Genomic DNA, 25,707 nt, shown 5'->3' with positions numbered 1-25,707 from the left:
TCCCATTCACAGTTGGAAGTTGGTGCAACTTGTGTTACGTTGCAGTTCTCACAAATCTCCACAAGATGTCACTCTGTCATAAAGATACACCTTGTTAACTTTTGCTAAGCACTTCTTCCCTGCAGTGTTCTTTTTAATGGCCCTGCTTCTGCAGCATAAGGCACAATTAAAAAGCATTTGAAAACATGTTTTGTGCCGCCGCCGCTGCTGCTCGTGTGGTAGGAAAAACCTGTGTGTGTGTCAGAGCAGCACAAAACAATATGCAGGGGATATGAGCAGTTGACGAAGGTTGATGGCATCGTCACCGTCAGAGCAAATTATTGAAATGATCTCTCATGGATCACATTTATTTTAGGCAAAAATGTGAGGCCAACAAGGACTTACTTGTGCATCATCTCCATATTAAAATTTGAATAGACTATTTATGATAAGGAGGGTGGAACTATTGAGTTGTGTATTACCAACAGTGGCTGAAGTGATTCCTAATTGTTTACTTGATTGTCTTACCGTTTTATTCATGTGGTCAAACCAGAATTATTTCCTGAGGTGAAACAGTACACTTTTACGTCATCACTTTATAATAAGGGCGTTATTAGATAAGTTTGCCTTGTTCATCAAGCGGTTCATTGTGTTTGGACCAGAGAAGGAGGAACACTTGCAGATGAATCCAGGAATTTGCCGCTATGATGCCAACATGCCAGGCACAAAGTCATTTTCATTCGCCTGCTGTACCTGTGCTGAGGCCTAGGGGGCTGCAGTGGTCTGTGTTTGCTGATGTGGAGCTTGTTTATGTATGCACAGTGAGACGTGTACATGTGTTTTTGTGTGTGTGTGTGTGTGTGTGTGTGTGTGTGTGTGTGTGTGTGTGTGTGTGTGTGTGTCTGGGGGGTTCGTTAAATTTGTGTCAAGGAGTGACAGGGGCTTTCTATTGTGTGTGTGTGTGTGTGTGTGTGTAAGGGAAGGGGGGATTGGAGAGGTCGACAGAAGATGGGTATTCTTTCCTCTCCAGAAAGCTCCCTCCATTTCACTCCTGTCTCCTCCCGGTAAGACGACAGCACCAATCTACAAGCAACCTCATTACACCTGGATGCCTTTGTCTTCATTTGGATATCGATGAAGTCAGTCGGTTGCCTTCTTGACTGACAAAGCTAGATTTTATATTGCCTGGTGCATTAACATTCAGATAATCGTCAATTGTGACGAAGATGGTGATGTGATGAAATGGGCATCTCAAGATCCCACCCACCCAATACTATTGTTTTCTCAGTGAGAACAGACAGACAGACAGACAGACAGACACAAACACATAGTGTGCACCCACATTTGGCCAACATGCGTCACAAAGACACACCTACAGCAGAGGTGTGAGTGGGCTCCGAGCCTCTAGAGTGTGATATATGAAAATCTCTCCTCTCGTCTCTTTCCTGCATTACACTGCAGCAGGCCACACCAGGGCAGACCACTCTGTGCATGCTGATTTCCGCCCCAAGGAGAGCCATTACATTGGCCGAGTGCTCTCATCTCGCAGGGCCTCTCTCTCTCTCTCCCTCATGTGCTCACTCTCTCAATCACGGAATCGCACGTTTCTGTCACCAGCACGTGCTGCTGTCGTCTTTCACAACACACAGGCAGAGATGGAGAGCTATATATAGGGTGGCCCACTATATACATGTGTGAGCGTTCACTTGTTGAGAACACATGAAGAGCTCTTAGAATTGCCTACAACCATCTCATGGACAAATGCCTGGCCATGGTCGCACGTGTATTTTCCTACCAGTATTGCTGATCAGCTCTGTGCATCAGGGAGTGTTGACGCATAAGGAGATAACAATGAATTGCCCCATCACTATAGGGAACTAGAATACCTCCTCAGCCCATTGGTGATTTCATTCTTACAAACGCACACTGCACAGCCGAGTTTTGTTCAAATCCTCCTGACTTGACTTTAAATTCTAATGGCGATCTCTAGGCTTCCAGAGATATCAAATGTATCATGTTCAGCCCCACGGAAATTTGTTTAAAAAGATGCACAAGACACCGAAATATTTTCTATTTGATGTAATGGTGCAGCCGTAAAACAATGGCATCTTGAAGCATCTTGAATATTTCACTCAATATTAGTGTGATGTAGCTTCAGTAAGGCGCTGCAGCCAGCAGATACAGAATGTGCATCTGACATCGGCGTCACAATATGGAGAAAAACATCTTTTCTAACTTCGAAGCTACTTTAGGGGAAATTCTAAGGGATTTGAAGAGGTTAAAAGAGAAGATAAGGGAGGTGGAGGAGGGGGAGGATGTGGAAAGATGTGAGAAGAGCAAGGTGCCACGGTGCTGTTTGTGTGGGATGAGTGCAAAAGGGATGGAGAGATGGAAGAGAAGTAAATAGCTAATCAGGTTTGGGCCACTCTGCTCTCTCCGATGGAGGTCATTTCCATTAGACTAATCTACGCAGCAAAGAGAGAGAAATAGAGAACGGAGGGCAAGATGGATGGATGAGGAGAACAAGAGGCCTCCGCTGCATGTTGATGACAGTTTTAACTCTGCATCTCTTCATCTCGTTTCCCCTCCTCAGTTTTTGTGGCCAGTTTTGTTGCCTTTGCCCCGTCTCCTGTGTGCATTGTCATGTCTGCATTCACCTAGCTCTCCTTCTTCTCATTTGTCATGCTGTTCATTTTTATTCATTCCCTTCACCTTTTAGTCCCTCTTATCTTTGTGTGCCCCTTTTCCTCCTTCTTGTTATCATATAACCCATTTTCTATAGGTCCTCTTTTTCCTCTCATCTTCCACCTCTGTGTCCTCTACAGTATCAACCTCTTTTCTTCCTCTCTCTCTCTTTTTTTTTTATGCCGTTCTATTGTCTGGATGGCAGGTTTCCCCATCAGCCTGCTTTCCCTCCCACCTACTTAGTAACCCACTTCTGCCTTTCCTTGTTTTTTTCCCCTCATTCTTCTCAGCAGTTTCAAGCCACAGATTTTCAGTCTTTTTTTTTTTTTTTTTTTTTTTTTGTTTTGTTTTAAAGACAAACCATCGCTGCCCAGCTTACATTCATGCATAGTAATATCCTGCTTTATTTTATCTTGGTAAAAGAAAAAAAAAAATCTCCACAAATGGCCTTTCATCCATATAAATTGCAATGTATTGACAATACATTCATTGTTACAGAACACAAAATGGCCTGAACTACAAATTCTCAATATGTGTGTATTTGCAGAAGTTTTTTTCTCACATTGATATTGAAATCAATAATATCAGCTATAGCAGGACACATTTTCTCAGTATATGCATTCCTAGGTTTGTTTTTGTAGTAATTGCCATTAAATAGCACAGATCTTTTTCATTTGCTTTAACAGAAACGCAGTCAGTATGGTATTATTAAAATTAAAATGATCAATACAATGTTATGTCTGTGTATATGTATGTATACTGGTGTGGCTCTCTTTCTGTTCACACAGCAGTTTTCTTCTGTGATTAGCAATTATAAAAGTTATCAGTTTATGCTTGGCATATATTGTTTTCTACACACGCTAATGTACTTCCACCAAGGTTCAAAGGGTGGTTATGTTTCATTGGTAGACATTCTTCCTTGCATTACACTGTATGAGCTCCTTGCTGTATATGTACTGCAGGTATGAAGATCACTTTAAATAGATAAGAATGAAATTGAGTTGGGTTTCATCACCCAACTTAAAATTGACTTTGAAAACACTGATCTAGTCTGTGACCACGCACAACACACAAGCTGTCACAGTACACAAATTAATTTGCCATCGTCTTACACAGGACAAGATGATGCAAAGTTTCACGCTTTAACGTTGGTGTGATTTCTGCAGTATTGTTAGGGAGGTGATTGACAAGGTGGTATTATCATTCCTGAAAGCATATCCTGTTAGTACATCGGCTGCAATGCCCACACAGACACCCACTTAGAGACCCGGTGACATTAGGTCAATGTGATATGCATTAAAATGTTGCAGAAAGTTGCTCAGCCACAGACAAGAGTGAAAGTCCATAAATATTAGTTGGAGAGTGCTGCAGAGCATGAACGGGCCTACATATCGAAAATCATAACTTTATCTTGCTTGCAGTCTCAGCGTCACTAAGGATCAGTTCTAAGAGCACAAACACCACTTCAGAGACATAGTTTCCAAGTGGAATGTCTACTCAAGCTTCAATACAGTAATGATGTACCAATTTCAAGGCACTGTGTGTTCTACCCATGTAATATGACATAACTGTGCTCATTATCTGCTGGACTGGACTACATGGTAGGCTATAGTCATAGGGTGGTGAGTGCCATGGCGTCGTGACAAACAGTCACTGCCCCTCCTGCTGACCTGTGTGAGTGTGACCAACATTACCAAGCATTAGCAATGATCAGTGCTGCACACACTGTCCTATTCGCGCCTGCCACACAGCCACAGCTCACGATTTTATGACCTGCCCCGGGCTGCTGCCAATGATGTAATGACCCAACATACCCCAGTGGTCAGTGCTCGTTTGCTGTTCCCCAAGGTGCTAGGTGATGATGTAATGGCCCCATTCTAGAGCGGGGTGTTGAGGAGTGTGTCGGGGGGTGAGTGGCCTGGGAGTAACTAGCCGTCTATACGTAATGTTCTCTACATGTTTCCAGACCACTACACCTGGCATACAGGTACGTACGATATCACATCTCCAGGACAAGAGCGAGAAAGCCTACCTTACTGAAAAATGCCTCATGTGATATGGGTCTGTTGTTGCGTCAGTCTTGGCATTTCTGCAGCAGAGCCATTTTTATCTGAAATGTTTGGCAGCATAGGTTATTCAGAGCAATGCCTGCAATTACTGAAGTTGACTCAGAACCTCAGGTGTGCTCGCACATGTGTTGAAGTGCTGTCTAAATGCTTTCAGATTGTCACGTTTTGCTCATTATGAACAATTAGTATTTGAGTCTGTTAGGTTTTAGAAGAACAGTCCGTACAAAAAACCAAAAAAAAAAAAAAAAAAAAAAACACTTCAAATCACCTCTTAGTATGATTTGGTGAGGTTTCCAGGCTGCCATGATCTTCCTTGTCTTCAAGCATGGATTATAAAGTGATGGATTATGCTTGGTGACATTGTCATTGTTTCTGGAAAGAGCTATTGCTGTTGAGTTTTTCACTTGTAGATTTTTAATGGTTAAATTCCATAAAAACAACAGCAACAACCGTTTATCCTCATTTTATTGAATTGAAGGGAAACATGGCTGATCACAGTAGACTGGAAACCTCACCAAATTACACAGGAACTGTCTGGATGGATTGGGCTAAGTGGGAAAATATGTTGTTTTGTATTGGATGAACAGTGGTTTCCTCCTGCAGCTCTCCTTATCTGCATCATCATTTGTATTGTTAGCTATCTGAATGCAGGCCTTTGCTTTTTTTTTTGTTTGGTAGCCCGTGCATGTGCGTGGCTATACATAGGCAAACACTGCAGTACATAATGTGCATGCAAGAAACCTAATAAGGTATCTTTTGTCTCACCGAAATGCCTTCTGTCGCCTTGTTTTAAGCTCACCTACTGTTCTGACAGCATAACTCCTGAGGATGATCTAAGCAGTGTTAATTGGCAGAGGCATTGTGAAGGGCCGGGCCGCTGGCACGACGAGCCGTTCAGCTGTTGTGTCACTATGTATGGCCCCAGAGTCCGTCCACCGTTACATTATGCGATTTTTCATCAAGAACATTACATCACTGCTCTCATCCTAGCCACCGTGTAACCTCATACCATCCTCTCTCCCTCTTCACCCTCTCTGCCTCAGCACCAGCTCTTTCTATTTTACTCTTTGAGTGTTTAGCCCCCCTCCCCTTGATCTCAGCCATCATCACCTCCTTCCATCACCTCTGCTGTTTCCTCCATTTCCACATCACTGTCTCACCTCTCTCTTCCCTCACCTCACTTGTACCTACCCTGCCCTCTTTGCCCCCTTCGTGTCAGTATTGGGTATCAAAGACTTTCACCTGTGTGCCCAGAGCCAGTCAGGCTATATATAGTTGGAGTAGAGGTGTTTACAGTCTTGAGAGCTGCAGCACTTTCCACAGGAGATTGGTGGGCTTGTGTGGCGAGCTAAGAATTGACTTTTGCCTGATCTAAGAGTGTGTGTCATTGTGGGACAAGGGACTTTGGGGTTTGTCACCGAGAGAGATGAGGTGCACATTTCTACTGTGCCGTTATTGTTGTTGATCTGTGTTTCAGTTTATTAGCTGTTGTGTTAGACCGGATGTCTCTTTTTTGAAAGCTGATACTGAATACTGATGTTTCACAGCTGCATCTGCTAATAGCTGATATTTTCTGCCAGTTTCACCATTTCCTTTAACAAGTTCCAAGTTCTGTCCCTATAATTTTAGTCTTGCAAGGTGGAAAAGCCACTGCTAACAGTATTTAGACCAGCATGTGACACTAACCCTTTCCGCTGAAACCCATATTTATTGAAATTATTTTAAGTGGGCTAGCATCTCCTTAAGGCAGGGTGAGTCAGGTTTCATTGCAGGTTTTACAGACTGCCACCTGTGAAGCTGCTGAATAAAATCCTCCCACACTGCACTGGAATGATTTCTCTGGTCAGCCATTTAACAATAAAAACAATGTGGGCTTCATTATACGGGGCGTAAGTATGAGTCTGTTGTGCTGTCATATGCTTCTGTGCTTGTGCACTCATCCCCTTGGTCATTAGGAAGTAGTGGACCTGTGTGTGTGTGTGTGTGTGTGCGTGTGTATGAAACGCTGCAGTAAGTAGGTGCAGCAGTGGAGGACCCTATAGGCTAAGCTGGAGGATTTTGTGTCAGTGTTAATGGGGAGCTCTTGGGTGAAGGTCCTCTCACATCCCTTTTTCCGCAGTGTCAGAAATGCACACACATACACACACACACACTAAATGCTGATGGGACGGAAAGTCACTGGCAGCATAGAGAGGATGGTAGGAGCTAGAGAGAGAGAGAGAGAGCGATCTGGGGTCAGGAGTCATGTCTTAGCAGCTGTCAGAAGGCCCAGTTGATATCTGTTCCACTGTTGCCTGCAACAAAGTCAAAACTCCCTCAGCCCCTGTCTCCAAACTCCAATCTCCACCTTTTCCCATGCAATTCTTCCCTCCTTTTTTCTCCCTTTCTCTGTTTTCTTTCTTTATTTTCCTCTCCTCCCTCATCTCCACCTGCTTTATCTTTATTTCTCTTTTATTTATCCTCTCCCCTGTTTTCTCCATCCCTTGTCGCTCTCCCTCCACATGCACACACCTTCCTTCACCCACTTGGATTCAAGACAGCCGAGAGGTTGCGAGGCACGGGCAGCTTTCAGAGGAATAATAGAACCGAGGGACAGGCCTCGGCCATTTTATGCTTGCCCTTCCTATTATTGATCGCAGCTTTTTCTTCCCGCGGCGAGTGGAAGCCCAGCACGTCGGATCAGATAGGCTCGTATTAACTCAGTCCTCCCGTGTCACTGCTCCTAGTTTGTGCCCGCGGTCGCCAACAAGCTCATTCACATTCAGATGAACACACTGGTTTCATGCGTTTAATTGTGTCCTAATTTTGTGATGATTGCATGGTTTCAGAAGAACCACTATTCTCTCACTTAAACTGATGACACGGTCCTGCAATGGGATTTGCATGTCTCATTAGGCCTACATGCATAAAGCATTCAAAGCGAGCAGGAGTGATCGAGCGATATTGTGTTAAATGTAATACAGCTTGTCTTTGACACGAGCAGGGTAACACGGTGATAGATGAGGCTGCTCGGCGAACAAAGGCAGTAGAGGTTCTTTTGTCTGCAGTGTCCTCTGGCCTCAACCGGGGGGAAACAGCCATACACACACACACACACACACACCGGAAAAAAAAAAAAAAATACCATGCAGTAGTGCACAGTATGCCTTGACTGAGAGATGCTGTGCAAGAGATAAGACATCTGCACCAGATAAACCAAAGAGTGGCAGATGAGGTGCATTGTCTGAATGGAGGAGGAGTGAGATGAATGAATGGCTGTATGGGTGAATGAATGAAAGGAAGGAGAAGAAGAGGGGAGGTGGAGGAGAGAGGAGTTGAGGCGGGTGGGAGCACCCCCCTTCACCACCTTATCTCTCTCTGCCTCTCTCTCTTTTCTCCCTACCCTCCTCTCCTCTCGGCATTCGGATTGGCTGTTTTCAGGGAGCCCTTACCATGCAACAGTCAGTAAGTCAGTAGGGGCAACCCTCCCTCCATCCCGCCCCCATCTCCTCTCCCCTCCCTACCTCCTTTTCCTCCCTACATTTTGCTGCTGTAAGGAGTGGTGCCGCTTATGAATGAGCCGTAGAGCCGCAGAATGTGAATGAAAAATAAGAAGAGGGGCAGGGGCGGGGGGGGGTAGCACAGATATGGGTGGAGGCTGAATGAAATGCAGAGACTGGGGAAGAGGAATGGAGGCTGAATGAGAATCACATGGAATAGAGGAAAGTGCTGGGGAGAGGGAGTGTGCCAAGGTTGAGGGAGGCAAAGAAATACAGAAAAGAGAGTATACGAACCGAAAACTAGGAGTAGGAACTACAAAGCTGGATTATATAACATCGGTACTGATATCTCTGCATTGGTTACTGGTTCACACGAGGGCTGATTTCAGAATCCTCTTCGTGCCTATAAGATTTTAAACGGTCTCTTAGCCTTTAGCTCCATATACTCCATCACATCCTTTATGTTCCCTTGCTCTGTTTGGAATAATCTGGAATAGTCTACCACTATGCGTTTTGGAGACAAACTCTGTTGATACTTTCAAATCTAGGCTGAGAATATTGTGTAGGGGGCGGCTTCTGTTGTTTTTTTTTTTTTACTGCCTCTGAAAGTGTACAGAGACTCTTTGGGTGGTGTGCACTTTAAATAAACTCTTGAAGTTGAAGTTATATCGGAGAGATAGCAGCACTCCGATTGCAGTGTCCAGCTCGGTGTGTGTGTGTGTGTGTGCGTGTGTGTACGTTATCCTGTTCTCATAGGTATGCAGATCAGGAAGGATGCTGGGAAGGAGAATGCCCGGACCGATGGCTGCTTTGCCTGTGAGCCAATGGGAACCTCCGCTCACACACACACACACACATAGACGCACCTCTCCCTGTGCAAGCTGATGCTGCGTGCTTTGAATAATAACAGGGTTACCAGGGCAACCGGGCTAGGATGATCGATGGGCCCAGCCCTGATAAACAGAGCACAGAACAAGCATGCTTTTGTGTGTGTGTGTGTGTGTGTGTGTGTGTTACAGTGTGTTTGCGGTTGAGTGTTTCTATGTCACAGGGAGTTTCCTTGTTCGTGAACAATTAGAAGACGCCTCATTATGAAATCTTCTCTTACTGGTGTATTATGTGGGTTTGTAAACCCGACGTGGCGACGTGGACATAGAGAAGATGCGTCGTTCTGTGTCGGTGTTTGTGCGGCATCAGCAGCGGCAGTGTAGTGACAGTTTGCGTGCAGCGTGGATTTTTAGTGAATGACTGCCTTCTCAATGACAGAAGGTGGGCACATGCGGGTGGTGGGGGCAGCCGCACGCCACCACCCACCACCCTGAGTCACTCACTGACTGATGATAATACGGCCATTGGAAGGGGAGAGGCAGCCCGGTGATTCTTCACTCCCACACAGAGCGCAAATTGTCCAGCTAACCAATGAGACTGACTTTGCATTTTGTTTTGATTGTTTTGGGGTTTTTTTGTTGTTGTTTTTTGGACAAGCCCTGTTGTGGTGAGGATGAGCCATTGTGTGGGAATAGGTGTTTCATTTTAGTGAGGAGTCAACACATGCACACTTATTTGTGGAATATTGGTGTTATGACACTCCCTGAACTCAGAGGAAACACTACTCAGTCACCCCCCCTAAGACCTCCTAGGTGATGCATGCAACTCAAGAAGAAAGGACAGAGAGAGAGAGAGAGAGTGTGTGTATTTGTGTGTGTGTGTGTGTGTGTGTGTGTCAGACAAAGTGAGATGTAGAGTTGAGAATGAATTAGGAGGACAGCGTGAGAGACACAAGGAGAAATAGTGTGAGACCGCGGGAGAAAAGAGAAGATGAGGATTTTTGGGGGAAGTTTAAGAGAGAAAGTAAAGCAAATCAGAGCAAAGGGGTGATTGAGTAGAAAGGCAGGTTGGATGAGGGTCACGGGGCCAAGATGAAAAAAAAGAAAAGTGTGAGGCAGAGTGAAGAGTGAAGGCAGTAGAGCGAGGAAGATGGAGAGAACAAGTGAATCATTCAGTGAGGGAGATGGGCTCTGATGTGTAGCTCTGGAGAACACAGAGAAAGACACTGGTGATGTGAAGGCCAACACGTTACCATAAGTCATCACGTCATATGCACAATATCATTAAATCTCCTGCATCAGAGGAGCCATAATGTCGTAAAACGTGTCATGAATGTGGCATGAGAACATTATAAGTTGTTTTTTTTTTTTTTTCAGAGCACTTCTTTAATACTATATAGCATATTAGACATCAGAAGTGTGTATTAGAACATGTCATCATAGGCTATGATATAACGAATTTAGTATAACCAGGACATGAGGCTTTTTTTAAGTGCGGTTTCCGCCACTGAAATCCATTATGCTTCTGTGACGTCAAGAATGTATCATGAGCTGTGGAATCCCCGTTAAATGAGTACCATAATGTGTTATACCTAATTTGACTCATCATATCATCTTTATGTCTGCTGCCCTGCCAGATCCATCTGTGGGTTTGTCATGACAAATGCACGCTGCGTGGCTGAGCTTTGTTCCCGCTTGCCGAGCTTTACTTTAAGTTCTGGTGTAGATTCCAGGGTTTCCATAGATACCAAATATATGCTGCTGGACTACAGGGAAATGTGTAAAATGTAAAAAAAAGCAATATAGATATAATTTTCTATTTTATGTAATGATGCCATCATAAAACAACGGCATCTTGGGTTTGAATATTTCACTCAGTGTAATGCAATGTAATGCTATGATAATGTAGCATGAAGCATTGCAACCGGCAATTACAGAGTAAGTGGGATATTATTGTTTTAATATGGAACATTTTGTTTTTGTAACTTTGAAGATACTTTAGGGGAAATTTAAGGGAAAACCAGAGTTCAAAGGGTAAGTAAATTGGCTTGTCTTCACAAACTGCTATCATTATTATTATTATGGCATAATGAGCATATGTATCATTACATTAAAGTACGACATAATTACACTGTGTTTATCAAGCCTGTGCACATACTGCGTGATGACTTGGAGTGTGTTGTCACCAGCAATTGAAGTAAAGTGCAGTCATGTAAGGCATTTTGTGATGACACACACACACACCTCATTATGCTTTTGAGAATGACCGCTTGCAGATGCGAGGAGTGCCAGTGGGCGTTGCTGTGAGCTGATGGTGTACATATGAATTGTAACATGGCACACATCCTTTGTCGCTTGTATGTCTGGCACATGAATTGGTGTCTTTACAGTATGTGTGAGAGAACGAGTGAATAGCCTGCACTTATGCAAGAGACTGGAAAATAGCATTTCATTCTCTAGGAAACACATTGTTTTTGTGGCATGAGCACACAGCTATCTGTGTGTGTTGAGGCTGCGGAGTGGTAGGGTTTTGGCATTCACACAGCCTCCTCCTCTGTCTGCACTGCACCCTCCTACATCACATTGCCCCACACACGCTCGCACACACACCTCTTCTTCCCCCTCCCTCCCTGTCCTTCTCTTGACAGCTGGTGAGAGTGCATCCGCAGTCAAAGGCAGCCCTTAAAAGAGCCGTTGTGTCACCACGTAGCTTACTGTACACTGCTCACAAAGACATTATGTCGAGGTCAAATAGGCCATCAGAGCGCACCCAGCGCCGCATTTTACACCGAGAGCTGTGTAAAGTACAGAGGAGCTTCCCTCACTGTGACAGTTGCTGTACGTCATGACATAAAAAGTCACATCTCAGTGACCTTGTACGCTTAAATCCATGGTTCTAGTGACACACACGCTTGTCACAAGTCTGTGTTGACATATCAGCTGGTACAGCGTGTGTCGCAGGAACCTATGAAGCTTGAAGACAATGACCTGATTTCATGAGGCTGATATACTCCAGGGCTTAACAGATGACAAAATGAACAATACAGATGTGCTTGAAGCAGGAACACATAGGCGCATATGGTCCTGCTATTAGTGTAACAGTTGGATACTCCAGTCGGGACCTCTAAAGTGATGCAGTGTTAAAGTACGTAATCTAAGGCACTGTACGTGCATCACAGCCATTCTGACAAGCTTGCAAATGCGTCATCAGTGCATCAGTAATGTGCTTTTAGCGTAGACGCTTTTGGATTAGTCTTACTCTGGTCCAGGTGAAGGAACAAAGCAGGACAGCATACTGTATGTATGCACATGAATATATATGTGTGTTTCCTCACACATATGTCACACATATATCCTGCACATATAGTAAGGAGATCAGACATCCCCGTTTTCATGGGACAGTCCCTTGATTCTCCCTGGCTGGAGCTGTCTCCTGAAATGCCCCCAGATCCCGCTTTCTCCAGAAAGCACTGGTATTATTAGGGAATGTCTTGTTATTTGTAGTTTTTATCTGTCCCACTTGTAAATGAGGGTATATTGTTTAAGAGCTTGTGTTAGTATAAAGTGTACAGTTTTACTTTTTGTTTGTCACTGGCTACCACAGAAGTGGAAGACAGATTGTCAGTTTGCAGACCTCAGACAAGTTACATGTTGGATCAGTGACACTGGGTCAACATCAGACAAATTCAGTTGATTTTGTTAAAAAAAAAAAAAAAAAAAAAAAACACACAACTATTTCTACAATTATTGAAATGATATATTTACACATCAGGTTAATGATGCTGGACCATCCCCAGAATACTTGTGTATAATTTCTGTCAAAATCTGGAATATGTCTATTGTGTGCAACATATGTCAGCAAATCATATGCAAAACAGAGATACAGAGACAGAAAACTGTTTATTTTTGATGGTGTGTACTTGTCAGACAGAGAGAGCCAGGTAGGCACTGTGTCCTGAGCCCCGGTGGCATCGTTAACGTATCGTCACACTACATAGTTCTGAGAAGGGAAAACCCTGCCAGCTCTGTGTGTGTCAGCAATGTCCCATACGCCTCTCTGCAGTGACGCATTGGGGCTGCAGGACAGCTGTGGTAATGCAAGCTCACATGCCTCAATCATCTGTATATAGGTGTGTGTGTGCATGAATAGCAGTCACGTTGAGGATGAGGGGCTACGGCGGCGGGTTAACTGGTGCTCGTTTTTGTGAGTTAACACGGTTCTGTGGCGCTGACAGTGCAACGAATAGAGCACATCTTAATAAATGCAGCTTTGTCTCTCTCCCATGCACTTGCACTCTTGAACAGATGTCCACGCCGTTCACATGAAAACAAGAGCACAAATGCTGATCAGAGGTTACTTGCTGGCTATACGTGCTCTTATGAAAGCACAACATGGCATCAAACACTGGCGTTGAGGTTATGTGATGACATCATCTTGACCTCTCTCTCTCTCTCTCTCTTTCCTGTATTCTTGTCAGCCTGTTACCTCTCAACAAAACCTTACATCGCTGTATCTTTCCCATATGTCCCTCCAAATCCCCTCTTCATCCTCTGCTGTAAGACCATTACTGCGGCTAAGTCGTTAAATACACTGGTCGGTGGGGTTTTTTTGTGTGTGACCAATAGGATTTTTAGGAGAGTGCTGGCTTTGTTTGAGGCGGTCCCCAGCACTTATTACGTAATGCTGCTTGTAATGCTGCAGGCACAGACTACAGACCCAGACTACAGACCTGCACATCCACCTCTGCTTCTTTACCCGTCTGCATGTCTGTCTGTCTGTCTGTCTAATGTTCTGCCCATCCGTCTTTGTGCCTGCTTGTCTTCCCATGTATCTGTCCGCTGGCATATTTGTCTGTCTCTGTTTGCACATCTCAAGGCAGTTATATTTGTCTTTCTGTTTGTCTGTTTTAATGGCTGTCTGCCTCCCGCTCCACCTAATTCATTGTTGGTCTTAAATTCTCACTTTATTTCTTGGCTGCCTCTTCATATTCCCTCTCTCTCTCTCTCTCTCAGTCCTGATATAGCATGCATGATAGAGTTATCTTGGCGTGATTGTGATATTCTTACGTAACTCCCCATTTGCCTCCCCACTTTCACTTTCTCCCTGACTTGAAGACGCACGCATGGACACACATTTGTACATTTAGTCTGCCGTCACCATAGTGACGCGGGGAGGAATCTAGGGCTGAATGCATCCAACCCTTGACCAAGTTTCTGTGTGTCTGTCTAGGCTGTGATGTAAGTGCATAAACTGCATAAAATATGAGCTAACACTTCAGCGTTACAGCCAGGGGGGATGAATGTCATGATCTAGTGCACATGTACTATTTTATGACAAGCTGACCATGAATTCTTGTCAAACATGGCAAACATGATAAGAGTCATACAGTCATCACAGACCCATGAGAATCTGTACGCTACATTTGCCTCTCCTCAAGTAAAGTTGTTATTGATTTAAGAGCTTATGGGGGTGCCCCGGTGGCTCACCAGGTGGAGCATGTACCTTTGACTTAACCACAGAGGCCCTGGCACATGTCATCCCCTCTCTCCACCCTGTCTTTCCTGTCTCTCCCCACTGGGCCTCTCTAATGAAGCAGAAAACCAAATGTGGTTGAACCTATCAGTTTATAGACCTACAAAGTCATTCAGAGGTTTCTGACATTAACTGCTTTTCTTAGTATCTTTGGACTTAAATGGATCTTTATTTGTTGATGTGGTGTGGAACAAGTTTTGACCTGCAGTGGAAAAAAATCACCAAATTAGCTATTAAATTAGATCTTGGCTATTGAGAAGAGCTGTTATGCTTAGCATTTAAACACTGATGCTGTTGCTACCTCCTGTGTTCTCCTTATGTCAAATCTTGTAGTGTATGTACAGAAAAAAGTAAACTTTTGGTTGGGGAAAGAATGCGAGCTAAATTCCAGTCTCAAGATGCAGGCATCACACCTCTTCCAGTGCACTGTTGTGATGCAGCTTCATGGTGTACAGTTGTCCCTCACTATAACGCGGTTCACCTTTCGCGGCCTCGCAGTTTTGCATGCTTTTTTTTTTACTGGACTTATTTTTCTACGAAGGTTTGAACTTTGAGAGTGTTTAAGAAAAATGAGAAAATGTTAATGCCTGTCTGAGAAAAGTGTAAAGTGTGTAGTGAGGGGTTTTACAGCCTTAAAACATCTATAATAATTGTAAAAAATAAAGCTGACTACTTGGCGGATTTCGCCTATTGCGGGTTATTTTTCGAACGTAACTCCCACGATTAACGAGGGACCACTGTATATGTGCACCTAGTTTAATAGCAAATATTTATATACCATGTGGTGTTGTGTGTCAGATTAAGATATTTTATGGACAAAATTATTGTAAACGTTAACCAGAAGCCCAGCTCTATTTTCACCACATAAGACAAACTGCGGGATCCAGAAGTGGAAACCCCGACCACTTCGGTGGTCTCTGCTTACCAGATTCTTTATCAGTTAATCTACTTTTTACGGCTCAGATGCCTTTCTCTTCAGTGCTGCTGCTGTTTGCTCGTCTTTGCATTGTCTATATACAGCACTGCAGGTGTGAGCGATCGGATGGGAAGCACATGGGTTGTAGGAGGGGGTTCAGCAGGCCAAGTGAACAAGTACAGGCAGAGGAAAAGGAGGGGTGTGTAACAGAGAGGGAGAGCGTGATGGAGGCACAGAGAAAGACACACTGATTATATTGACGATTAACAGTGGAAGCAGCTCAGTGTGGTCTCTGGCCCGCTGAAAGCCAGCTGTCTCCCCAGTGCCATCGCTGCACATCACCGAGCCGCCTCTGCTCTCTCTTGGCAAGCGATATGCCCCTCACGCTGTTGTTGTGGTGTTTGGTGGACCGTCTGGTCTTTTTTTAATGTGATACCTTACTGATCCATGTGGGCCAATTACCACCCTCCTCCCTTCCCCTCCTCCAGAAGTGGGTCAGAGGTCAGGGCCAGACACAGAATAGTGTCCATGGAACTGGTAGGGATTCAGTGTCCTGCTCACTTCAGCGAGGCAGATGTTCGGCATCACAGGACATCACAGATCCTCAAGATGAAGGACAGGCTCCCTGCTCCCTTCTGTTTTTCAAAAATGTATTTTTTTCCCACTTCCAAAATGTTAAGTAGATTATCAGGGGCAGACAGAAAAGATGGAATTTGAGCTCAGAGTAGGAATGTTAACAGTGATTCAGTTTGATTCATGATTCATAGTTGGTGATTCAGTTCAATTTAAGCATTTATTTATTTATTTATTTATTTATTCATTTATTTATGATTTGGTTCGGTTCATGTTTGTAAGCCACGATTCAGATTGATTTATTGGTTTTAGCCACACTTTTGTATCCATTAAAGAAACACATGCAACAAGGTAAGACTATTCTTTTTCTTATAAAGTTTGGGGAAAAAATCAGACAACAGAATTACTTAAACATTATTTGTTCTTAAAAAAACATTATTGACAGTCGCAATTGCAGTGAATAATATTCTATTAAGTCAGTACAATTATGGCCTTTTTTTTCCCTCAGGAATCGTGATTTGGCCCGAAGAATGATTCATTTTATTTATTAATTTTATTTCTTTGTTTTAGCAGAACAATGCCGTTGAACCTGCAGAATTTATGATTGATGCAATGTATGCCATGTGCTGAATGAATCACTGTACTATTTTTAGGTGTTCCTCCCTGCTTTCTGACTCTCTCGCTAATTAAAATACAGTAACTCTTTATATGGGTAGTCCAGTGCTGATACTGAACCAACTTTCTGGGGATAATTCAACTAACACTAATCCTGACTTCATTTTTATACCTGAGGTTGGTTTTATATGGTGCATGTCAAGTGCAACTTTAGGTCCGTAGGTGAACCATCCAATGAAAATGATGCTCTGGGTTTGCATCATTGTTTAGGTTTGGCGACATAGCAACAATAAAAGTTTAATCTGCAACCTGCAACTAATGAAAGCATTACATGGCATGAAGCCGGTCTTACCTATCCTAACCTGGCTCTATTTCTGACATTAAGCCTAATTTTGATAGTGACTCTAAACCAGATACTGAATGTCTCTAGACTGTTTCTCACACAGTAATAATTATCGCTTGTCAATTGATGTAAAGTTGTGTATCAGAAACTTGATATGAGAAATGGCCTCCCAAATAAGTGGGGCCAGTATTGCTGCAAAGATAAATGAGTCGAATGCCCACTGTGCTTGAAGAAAAAAAAAAAAAAAAAAAACTGCACATCATCATTGTTTGTCTCTCAATGTCCTCTGAAATCAGGACAGGAGGAGAGGCAGAGATGAAGGGATGAAAGAAAAAAGTATTTCGATAACAGGAGGAGCCTCACGTTTGACTGGAGGATTATCTCATCCAGTGGTGCTTGGATTAACTAGCAGCACTGGAGTGTAAAAAAAAAAAACACTGTCTGTGTGTATATGTGTGTGTGTACGTACGTGTGTGTGTATGCGTGGCCTATATTAGCCAGTACAGGGATTCGGAGAGCAGATGGTCTGCCATGGGTTGTGGTGCCCTGTTCATATAAACCTGAGAGCCAGGGCCTTGCAAACCCCCCACTATGCCCAGTACACACACACACACACACACACACACACACAAAATGAGAAGGAGAGTGAGAGACGGGGAGTTTTAGTTAGTCAACTGAGACAGAGAGTGACAGACCCATGAGGATAGAGTCCAGTGTTCTGCTTAATGCAACACGTTTTATCAAGACACTGCCTCCCTTATTAGTTGTGTTGGAGTCAGGGAGAGGAGTGAGAGACGAGTCCAAACTACCAGCGGAGAGTTAGTTCCTCTGCCTGTTGCCATGGCTACCCACTCCCCAAGACAATATTTATTTTGAAACACATTGTTATGCATCCATTTTTTTGTGTGTTGGACGGTAATAAGAAGGTAGTATTCCCGTTTCTGTGTGCGAGCATAATGAATGGGAGAGCGAACATGGGCCAAAGCTGTGTCGTTTACTCCGAACCGGCACAGTTGGGAGGTTATCGGCTTTGAATGTCATTTTGTAAAAGATATATCAGCGTTCAGTTTAACCGTTTCTGGGTCAAAGATGGAAAAAAAGAAGGCAGGAAGACCGACAGATAGAAGGAAAGAAAATGGTGGGAGGAAAGAGAGTGTTGGAGAGATTGTTGAGCTACAGTTAGATTTTCACAAATCCCACTGCTGGGAGTCTTTCCAGAGTCTGTGTTCGCATGCAGATTAAATCCAACACACACACACACACACACACACACACACACACACACACACTAACAGAAGGCAACACCATGCACATACTTAAACTATGCCACCCATCACACAAAAACACAGACGGAGCTAAGAGGGCTGTGTTGCGACGCATGCTGTCAGCCTCTGTTTTTGTTCGCTGTGTGTCCGTCCTCGTCCCATCTGAAGCTTCTGAGGTCCCCGTGACAAGACATCGCTCTTAGTTTAAAGAGCCCAAGTCCCATTTGCCTGCTATGCATTATGCTTGGATGATAAATGCAGTTCCTGTCACAAGTACACTGCTTGCTGAGCTGCAGGGTTAGTGCTATGACTATTTGATGACAAGAGGATCTGCGAGTCTCCCTTGTTGCTGTGCCATAATGTTGCTTTTTTAAAACACTGACACTTTCACCACTGCCCTCCTATATGTCCCTGTCTCCATCCTTATCTTTATTCTTTACCCTCCTACATTTTCTCTTCCCTGTATTTCACTGCCTCTCCTCCATTTTTTTTCTTCTGTATGTGCCTATTCCCCTTTTACATTCTGAAAACTATTAGTATAATGTCTCCTCTCTCCCACCTCTTTCTCCTAAACTACGTTTTGACTCTTTCTTTCTCCCATTCTTAGTTGCTGCCTCTTTTTTTTTTTTTTTTTTACCTTTTTTCCTCCAAAAGCCTCTTCACAACTCATGGCAACTGCTTGTATGTCTACCATGTGCTTCCATGTTCTCTTTCTTTCTTTCATTCTTTCTTTCTTTCATCTCTTCCTCTTGCATTGCACTATGTGTCTACATCCGGGTCTGTTTCTGTGCCTGTCTTTATGTCTCTTTCTCTCTCTCTCTTTCTCTCTGGCTGTGTGTCTGCCTCTCTTTACCTTTGCACTCCTGCGTTTGCTCTTTATCCCTGGCACTCTCCTCTCCTCTGGAGTCTCTAGCTCAGGTTACATAACATTGTACATTAGAGAGATGCAGGGGAGAGAAATGGCAGGGAGGGAGGAGGAAGATGTCCTGCATCTCTGCTGAGAAGCCTGACGTTCTCATCTGTCTTAGCAACCGATGTTTGACACGCGACAATCTGGCTTTTCACTTATTGACAAATCATATAAGCTGATCTATGCTCTGCTCACAGTCTGTTGTTTATATCTCACTCTGGGCTTCATGGGAGTGTATGTGGGCTGTGTTATTTTTCCTGTTGTTGTTGATCATTTCTTAAATAGGTGTGCTTATTATTTGTCATTGTGCATGTGTTTGTTTTTGCTCATAAAGGCTGTATATGCGCGCCCTTGCTGCTGGTTTAGCTCATGTCATCTTCAGGAGCCAACATCTGGTCTGCCCCTCCTGTGCGTCCCTCTCTCCTCCTCCCGTCTCTCTCATCCCCTCATCATCTCATCTCTACCATGATTACACTCTGCCTCGTTGACCTCCGATGATGTAACTAGTTTTTGGCAGCAGACTTCACCCTCACCAAGCATTATATTCTCCATCCTTCTGATGCCCTCTCTCGGTCTCTGCCGCCCCACTCCAGCCCTCCTTTTTTTCTTAATCTTGTTCCTAATGCATTTCCGAATGCATTAGCCTAACTGGAACAGGGGGCAGGGTGGATAAAATAGGGTGGGTAAAGAATTTGGGAATGTTCCCAGAGAGTTTTGAGTCCCAGCTGCGTCACTATTAGGACTTTGATTGTAGAGTGGAGAGGTCTGGACGCTGATTCTGGTTAAGTAATGATGGATGAGGGATGCTGCGTCCCTGACATGAAGCATCTCCTATGACCACAGGTGTGACTCACCTGAGAACTTCTGTCTGTTTTCTCAGACATCTTTGCATTTAGCGTAGACTTCCCCATTACTGAGGGAAGTTACCTACAGATACAGATACATGTATGTGCAGCTTGTACAGGCATTCATACAGAGAGATGTGCCATTAGAAAGAGAGCAGGCACATCCATTCACTGAAATGAATGGAGCCCAAAGCATCTCTCCCGAGTGGTGTATGTTCGTGTGAATGGTCACTAACAGATGCGAGTGGAACACAATTGTAAGGCCCGTGGGTTGCATCGGGACAGCTTGGTATTTGCAAAATTCTAGCGATGAATGAAAAAGCCTCAGAATAAAAACGAAAGTGATAATCAGTCGTGCAGAACATGCAAAAATAATTTGTAAAGAACTTATTGTCAGCCATATAAAGGTAGCCGCAGCAGTTAACATTACTTAGTGTTAAACACTACTGATGTTATGATGGGAAACTGCTAACATTAACTTACCGGTGGTAAAACTATATGCCCTGTCAACCAATGCTAATCAGCAGCCAGACTGTCTCACAGGGCTGAGGCAGGTGATGAAGAGACATGGAGATAGATCATTCCTATATTCCTTCAGTGATAGTACGTTTTTTGGGGCATTTCTGCTTTATTTGACAGTCACAAAAGAGAGAGACAGGAAAAGGACCATGTTTGGGACCATGCTTTCTGATTAGCACTATTCACAGTGTTCAAGTGTTTCGTTTTTCAGTCGTCACATTAGGCACTCGTCCCATCTGCTATAACTAATTGCCAAGCTGAAGTACAAGCCTGACCACTAGTTGGGTATATGGTTGTTGCTTTTTATCACTTGAGAGACAGAGTCATGTCATTTTGCATGCTTGGTGATGCCATAATGCCATGATGTTTGTGTGTGTATAATAATCTGAGCAAGAGAAAATGGCCAGAAGAGTCGATTGCAAAGGGTCGTGCTCCAAAACTAATCAATCATGAGGCAGAGTTCAAAGGCTTTACTGTCATATGCACAGCAGGGCGAGCGGCACTGCACAATTAAATTCTTACTTTACAGTCCTCTCTGGTTGCCCTATATTGTATAAATAAATAAATGAATAAATAAATAAATAAATCAAGAAGAACAAAGCCTTTGTGCAAATCAGACAATTAGCAGCTGTAACTCCTATGTAGGAACAGGCCAGGTATTTATTGTCTTTAATAATATCTTCTCAGAATACTTCATTAATTGCTAACAAATGCAATTTGCATTGCGTGCCAGGCATCCTGTTCCTGTCCCATTTTACTTTATAAGCCAGAGCCAGGCAGAAGTTAGTGGAAAGATTCTCAGTCCACAACACCATAGCGAGGCCATGAGGACTGATTGAGATGCTGATAATTAAAGTTGCATAGGAAACAGTTTCAGTGATGTAGACTCATTAATAAATGAAATCAATGTTTTGCTTTCCTACTAACCTCAGTAACTGGACTCCCTCCCTACCATCCCGACAACAGATGCAAAAGGGTGAGCTAGTACTTGAGAGTGATAACTTTTAGCCCAAAACGAAATTTGAGTGCACCTTTTATTTAATTCTTCTATGGGACGTTTGTACTTTGGATCTCTCTCTCTCACACACGCAAAACAGATTGTGCATTGAGTTTTTAGGTCTTATCCCCGTTAGTCATAGCCTGGACGGGAACATGCATTTGGCGTGGTGTGTGTCTGTGTGTGTCTGCAGCTAATCTCGCAAATTACTGCGTCTGTCAGCCTTAAATTTTTTGCACGCAGATATGACTGCATGATAAAGAAGCTCTCATGCTTGCAGTGGTTCAAAACCTTTGAAAAACATTCTTCATTCATGGTCTAGCTCACTCAACCACCACAGCTCTCTTCCTCTCTCTTTATTTGCACACTACTGGGTTTTTTTTTGGGTTTTTTTTACCCTATTGTGGCCATTTTCACACCAATCATGGGTGAAAAAGTCCAGGATGTGGGCGTTGTTTTTTTTTTTTTTTTTTATTGGTTGAGTTTATAAAACACACAAAATAAACATAGGGCGAACTAGCCTGATGCTTCTCGGCTTTAAAAAAAAAACAAAAACAAACAACAACAAAAAAAAAAACAAATAGGCAGATTAGTCCTCTTGGCGGATATTTAGACTGCAGTGGAAACACAGAAAACAATGGGCTGAAGGAATTTTTAAGTGTGAAAGTATCCAGGTAATTTGGATGGAAAACCACCTGTAGTGACAGAGACAGAGAAAGGCAGGGTGGGCGACTGACAGGCCGAGTGGTGTGTGTGTGTGTGTGTGAGAGAGAGAGAGAGAGAGAGAGAGAGAGAGAGAGAGAGGGAGAAACAGAGAGAGAGACCTTAGTAGTTATGTTGAATTTAGACATTTTAACTCATGCTCTTTTTGAATTACAGTCTCTTTGGAAAGCCATATGTCCTCTGCCAAAGACCTACAAATAGCTCGCGAGCCACAAGTTCCCGACCACAGGAACCTGTAGCGATATGCCCAGCAGAGATCTGCACTCTACTGAGCGCACTCTTCTAGTCTGATTTTGTTTTTTCATTTACTGCCACATCACATTAGGCAGCCAATACCTTTTCAGTACACTCCGTACTGCCGTGGTAATTCAATCCCGCAGCAGTGTAAACCTGAGACAGGCTCTGGGGAGGTGTGCGCTCGGTCATAGATCAGCCTCCAGGGCCAGGAAACAAAGTCCTGTGTCATCGGAGGGCTCACTGCGTGTTAACACCCACACAAGGACACAGTAGCATGACACGGACTGCATTGCTATAGTGATATTACCTGGGCGGATTTATAATTTAGCTCTTTATCTGACAAACACACACATAGCTAGACAGACCGTGGCCTTGGCAAGTTATTCAGCCTTTATAGTATGTGTATTTCAGAATGAGCGCCGATGACAAGAAGCAATTTTTATGCCACAACCACTCAGCTACTCACCCACCAGCACTGAGACTGATTTACATTCCACATTCAGTTTTTGTGTGTCTGTATGTTTGCAAATGAACGTATGTTGGTGTAATGAATATGTGAATGTGAGAGACAGAGTGTGTGTGTGGTGTGCAGGATGGGATGGAGCGGTGGTGTGGTGGGAGGGGAGGGGAGGAGGAGGAGGAGGAGGAGGAGGAGTGGGGGGTGGTGGTGCAACTCCTGTGCAGACTGTAGCTCAGTGGAGGACAGATTATTATAAAGTAAAGCTGTTTAATCTACAGGCTCTGCTGTCTGTTCTGTCCTTATGTGACTACAGCCAGAAAGTCCTGCTCCTTTGCCTCTAATATGAAAAAAAAATTACTACAATCTGCCAGTGTATGTGTGTTTTTGTCTTTAGTGTTGCAAACCTATTGTTTCAGTAACCATACTTCCATACAGAAATCTAATATGTTTTGTATTTGTATTTATTTTATTTAAAGGACAACACATTAATCCACATTTATTGCATGTAAATGTGACAGTGTTAGCCAGCAGGCCAACTTGCAACTGCAGTCCTTATCCAATAAACAAAAAACTATATATGAACATATATGCCCTCACACCAGAGAAATGTCGTCTTATATAGCCATATATGAACCAAATATATGTATACCCCTGTAGAAACAGTGTATGTGTGTAGCCTATATATATTGATCATATAGATTTTTTATATGTGCATATGGAATGGGTAGGATGCATGTGCTATTCAGTGTTTAATAGACATTTATGTCCATTCATGACAATGGGTCAAATTCAAATATGTCTCATATACTAGAAGTTAATATGGACATATATGCCATAAATGAAAATCCTCAATATGTGCATATATTACTTTTCTGTTTGTATATCTTGCACTGATGTACAAGATAGACACATACACACTTCACATATATGGTTCAGATGTTTGTTTGTTTTTTATTATTATTATTATTTCTGTGTAATTTGAATGCCTTTTTTCACACAAGGTCAAATCCATCAGCTGATGGGCGCTCCGGTGGCTCACCTAGTAGACCGGGGTGTGAATCCAGCCATTTGCTGCATGTCATTCCCTCTCTCTCCACCATCATTCTCAAATAAAGCAGAATGTCAAAAAAAACTAATCTCACAAAACAGAAATAAATCCAGCAGCTACAGTAACTACTAAATGATTATCCGACACGTTCTCATTAAATAAATGTTTCCCAGCCTGTTGGTGTATATAAAGGAGGCCCTCCTGTCTGTGGTGTGCGCATGTGTGTGTGTGTGTGTGTGTGTGTGTCTGTGTGTCAGAGCCAGGCAGCAGTGGGTAGCAGTGGGTTCAGGATTGGTGCCAGACTCAGCACTTAGGCTGGCACTGACTTATCAAGCAGTGTGTATGTTTGTGTGAGCGTGTGTGTGTGTGTGTTTGCACGCACATGTGCATGTATGTGTGTGTGTGTGTGTGAGGCTTGGGACCTCTGCTGGTTCTCTCATCAAGTATGCAGTTAGAGTCAACGCTGCAGCAGAGATGCCTGATAGAGAGAGCGAGAAGAGAGGAGAGGAGAGGAGAAGAGAAGACAGTGAAGCGGGAGTTAGAGAAACATTCTGAATACGTCACACCACCCGCTCACTTCCAGCTCTCCTTGTTCCTTTTTATCGTCGCACTCGCCAATTACTCCCTTTCACACCCCTCAATCTCAGCCCACTCTTCCTCCCGTCGTCTCTTCCCATTCACTCCAACCCAGCTTCTAAAATCCTCCTCTCTTATCCTCATTCATAGCCTCAGCCATTCATTTCCCTCCCTCTCCCTCTTTATTTTTTTTTCTTTGCGACCAAACTAAATGTCATTTACATGTTTCTCAATCCCCTCGAGACTCTAGTGTGGAGAGAGCAATATGTGCAGAGTGCAGCGTCCCTCTGTGCACTGCAGGTACGCTCGCAGGATCACAGGCATTACTAGAGTGACATTCGTGGCGCCTCTTGTGGTTCCTGTTCACACGACCATATAAGGACTTCCTGGGCTGCGTGAGTGACAGCGCAGGACGGTCTGAGCTGGAAAAGTTTCGGGGAGCACCGGGGAAAGGTCACACACATTTTTCCATCGGTGGAGATTGGCTGGCGTTGAGAGGGAACCCACTGGTCGCTACTGGACGTTTGGCAAGACACACGAGCTCTGTCTCTCTCACGCGCGCACACACACGATCCTCCTCATGTCTTATTTCTTGCCTCCTCCACTTCACTGTTTCTTTCTCTCCTCATGGCCAACGAACACCAGGTTCCCGCGAAACAGGAAGTTGTCACAATTCAGCGAGAACAGACCACCACATGTGAATCTCAAGCTGTTTGCGTCTAATTTTCAGCCAGCAGAGTGGCAGACACCTGCAGGACGACTCTCCATTCACCCGTTTCTCTTTTAAATATACATCGGGTGCAGCTAACTGCAAGACAAAAGTGAGTCACACATAAGGAAAGGTCGCCTTATGAAGTACCAGATAACCAGCTGGAGGAACGGATGAATCAAAAAGTGTGTGTGTGTGTGTGTAGCCGTGTGCGAGGAAGAGAGTTACGATAAAGCACGGGCATATTGCATGTAGCAGCAGAGCAGAGCAGGGGATGAAGCATGCAACATTAATCACCATCTTCATCCTCCAGACTGTCTGAGAGGCTGACTCACTCTTCATTAGCAGCTTCACTGCTGTTCAGCTGCTCGCCGGTGGCTCGACCAGGCTACTCTATAA

The 25,707-nt window shown here is 43.8% G+C and overlaps 1 protein-coding gene across 1 annotated transcript in view; it reads left to right on the top strand.

Moving 5' to 3' along the window:
• Window positions 1-25,707, top strand: part of ece2a (endothelin converting enzyme 2a) — an 83,562-nt gene that overhangs the window by 1,101 nt on the left and 56,754 nt on the right. The window lies entirely within an intron of this gene.

The sequence above is a fragment of the Myripristis murdjan genome, chromosome 17 (assembly GCF_902150065.1).
Source record: "Myripristis murdjan chromosome 17, fMyrMur1.1, whole genome shotgun sequence".
Classification (NCBI taxonomy): Eukaryota; Metazoa; Chordata; class Actinopteri; order Holocentriformes; family Holocentridae; genus Myripristis; species Myripristis murdjan.
The sequence above is the reverse complement of the archived record's forward strand: the minus strand, read 5'-3'. Positions and strand labels throughout refer to the sequence as shown.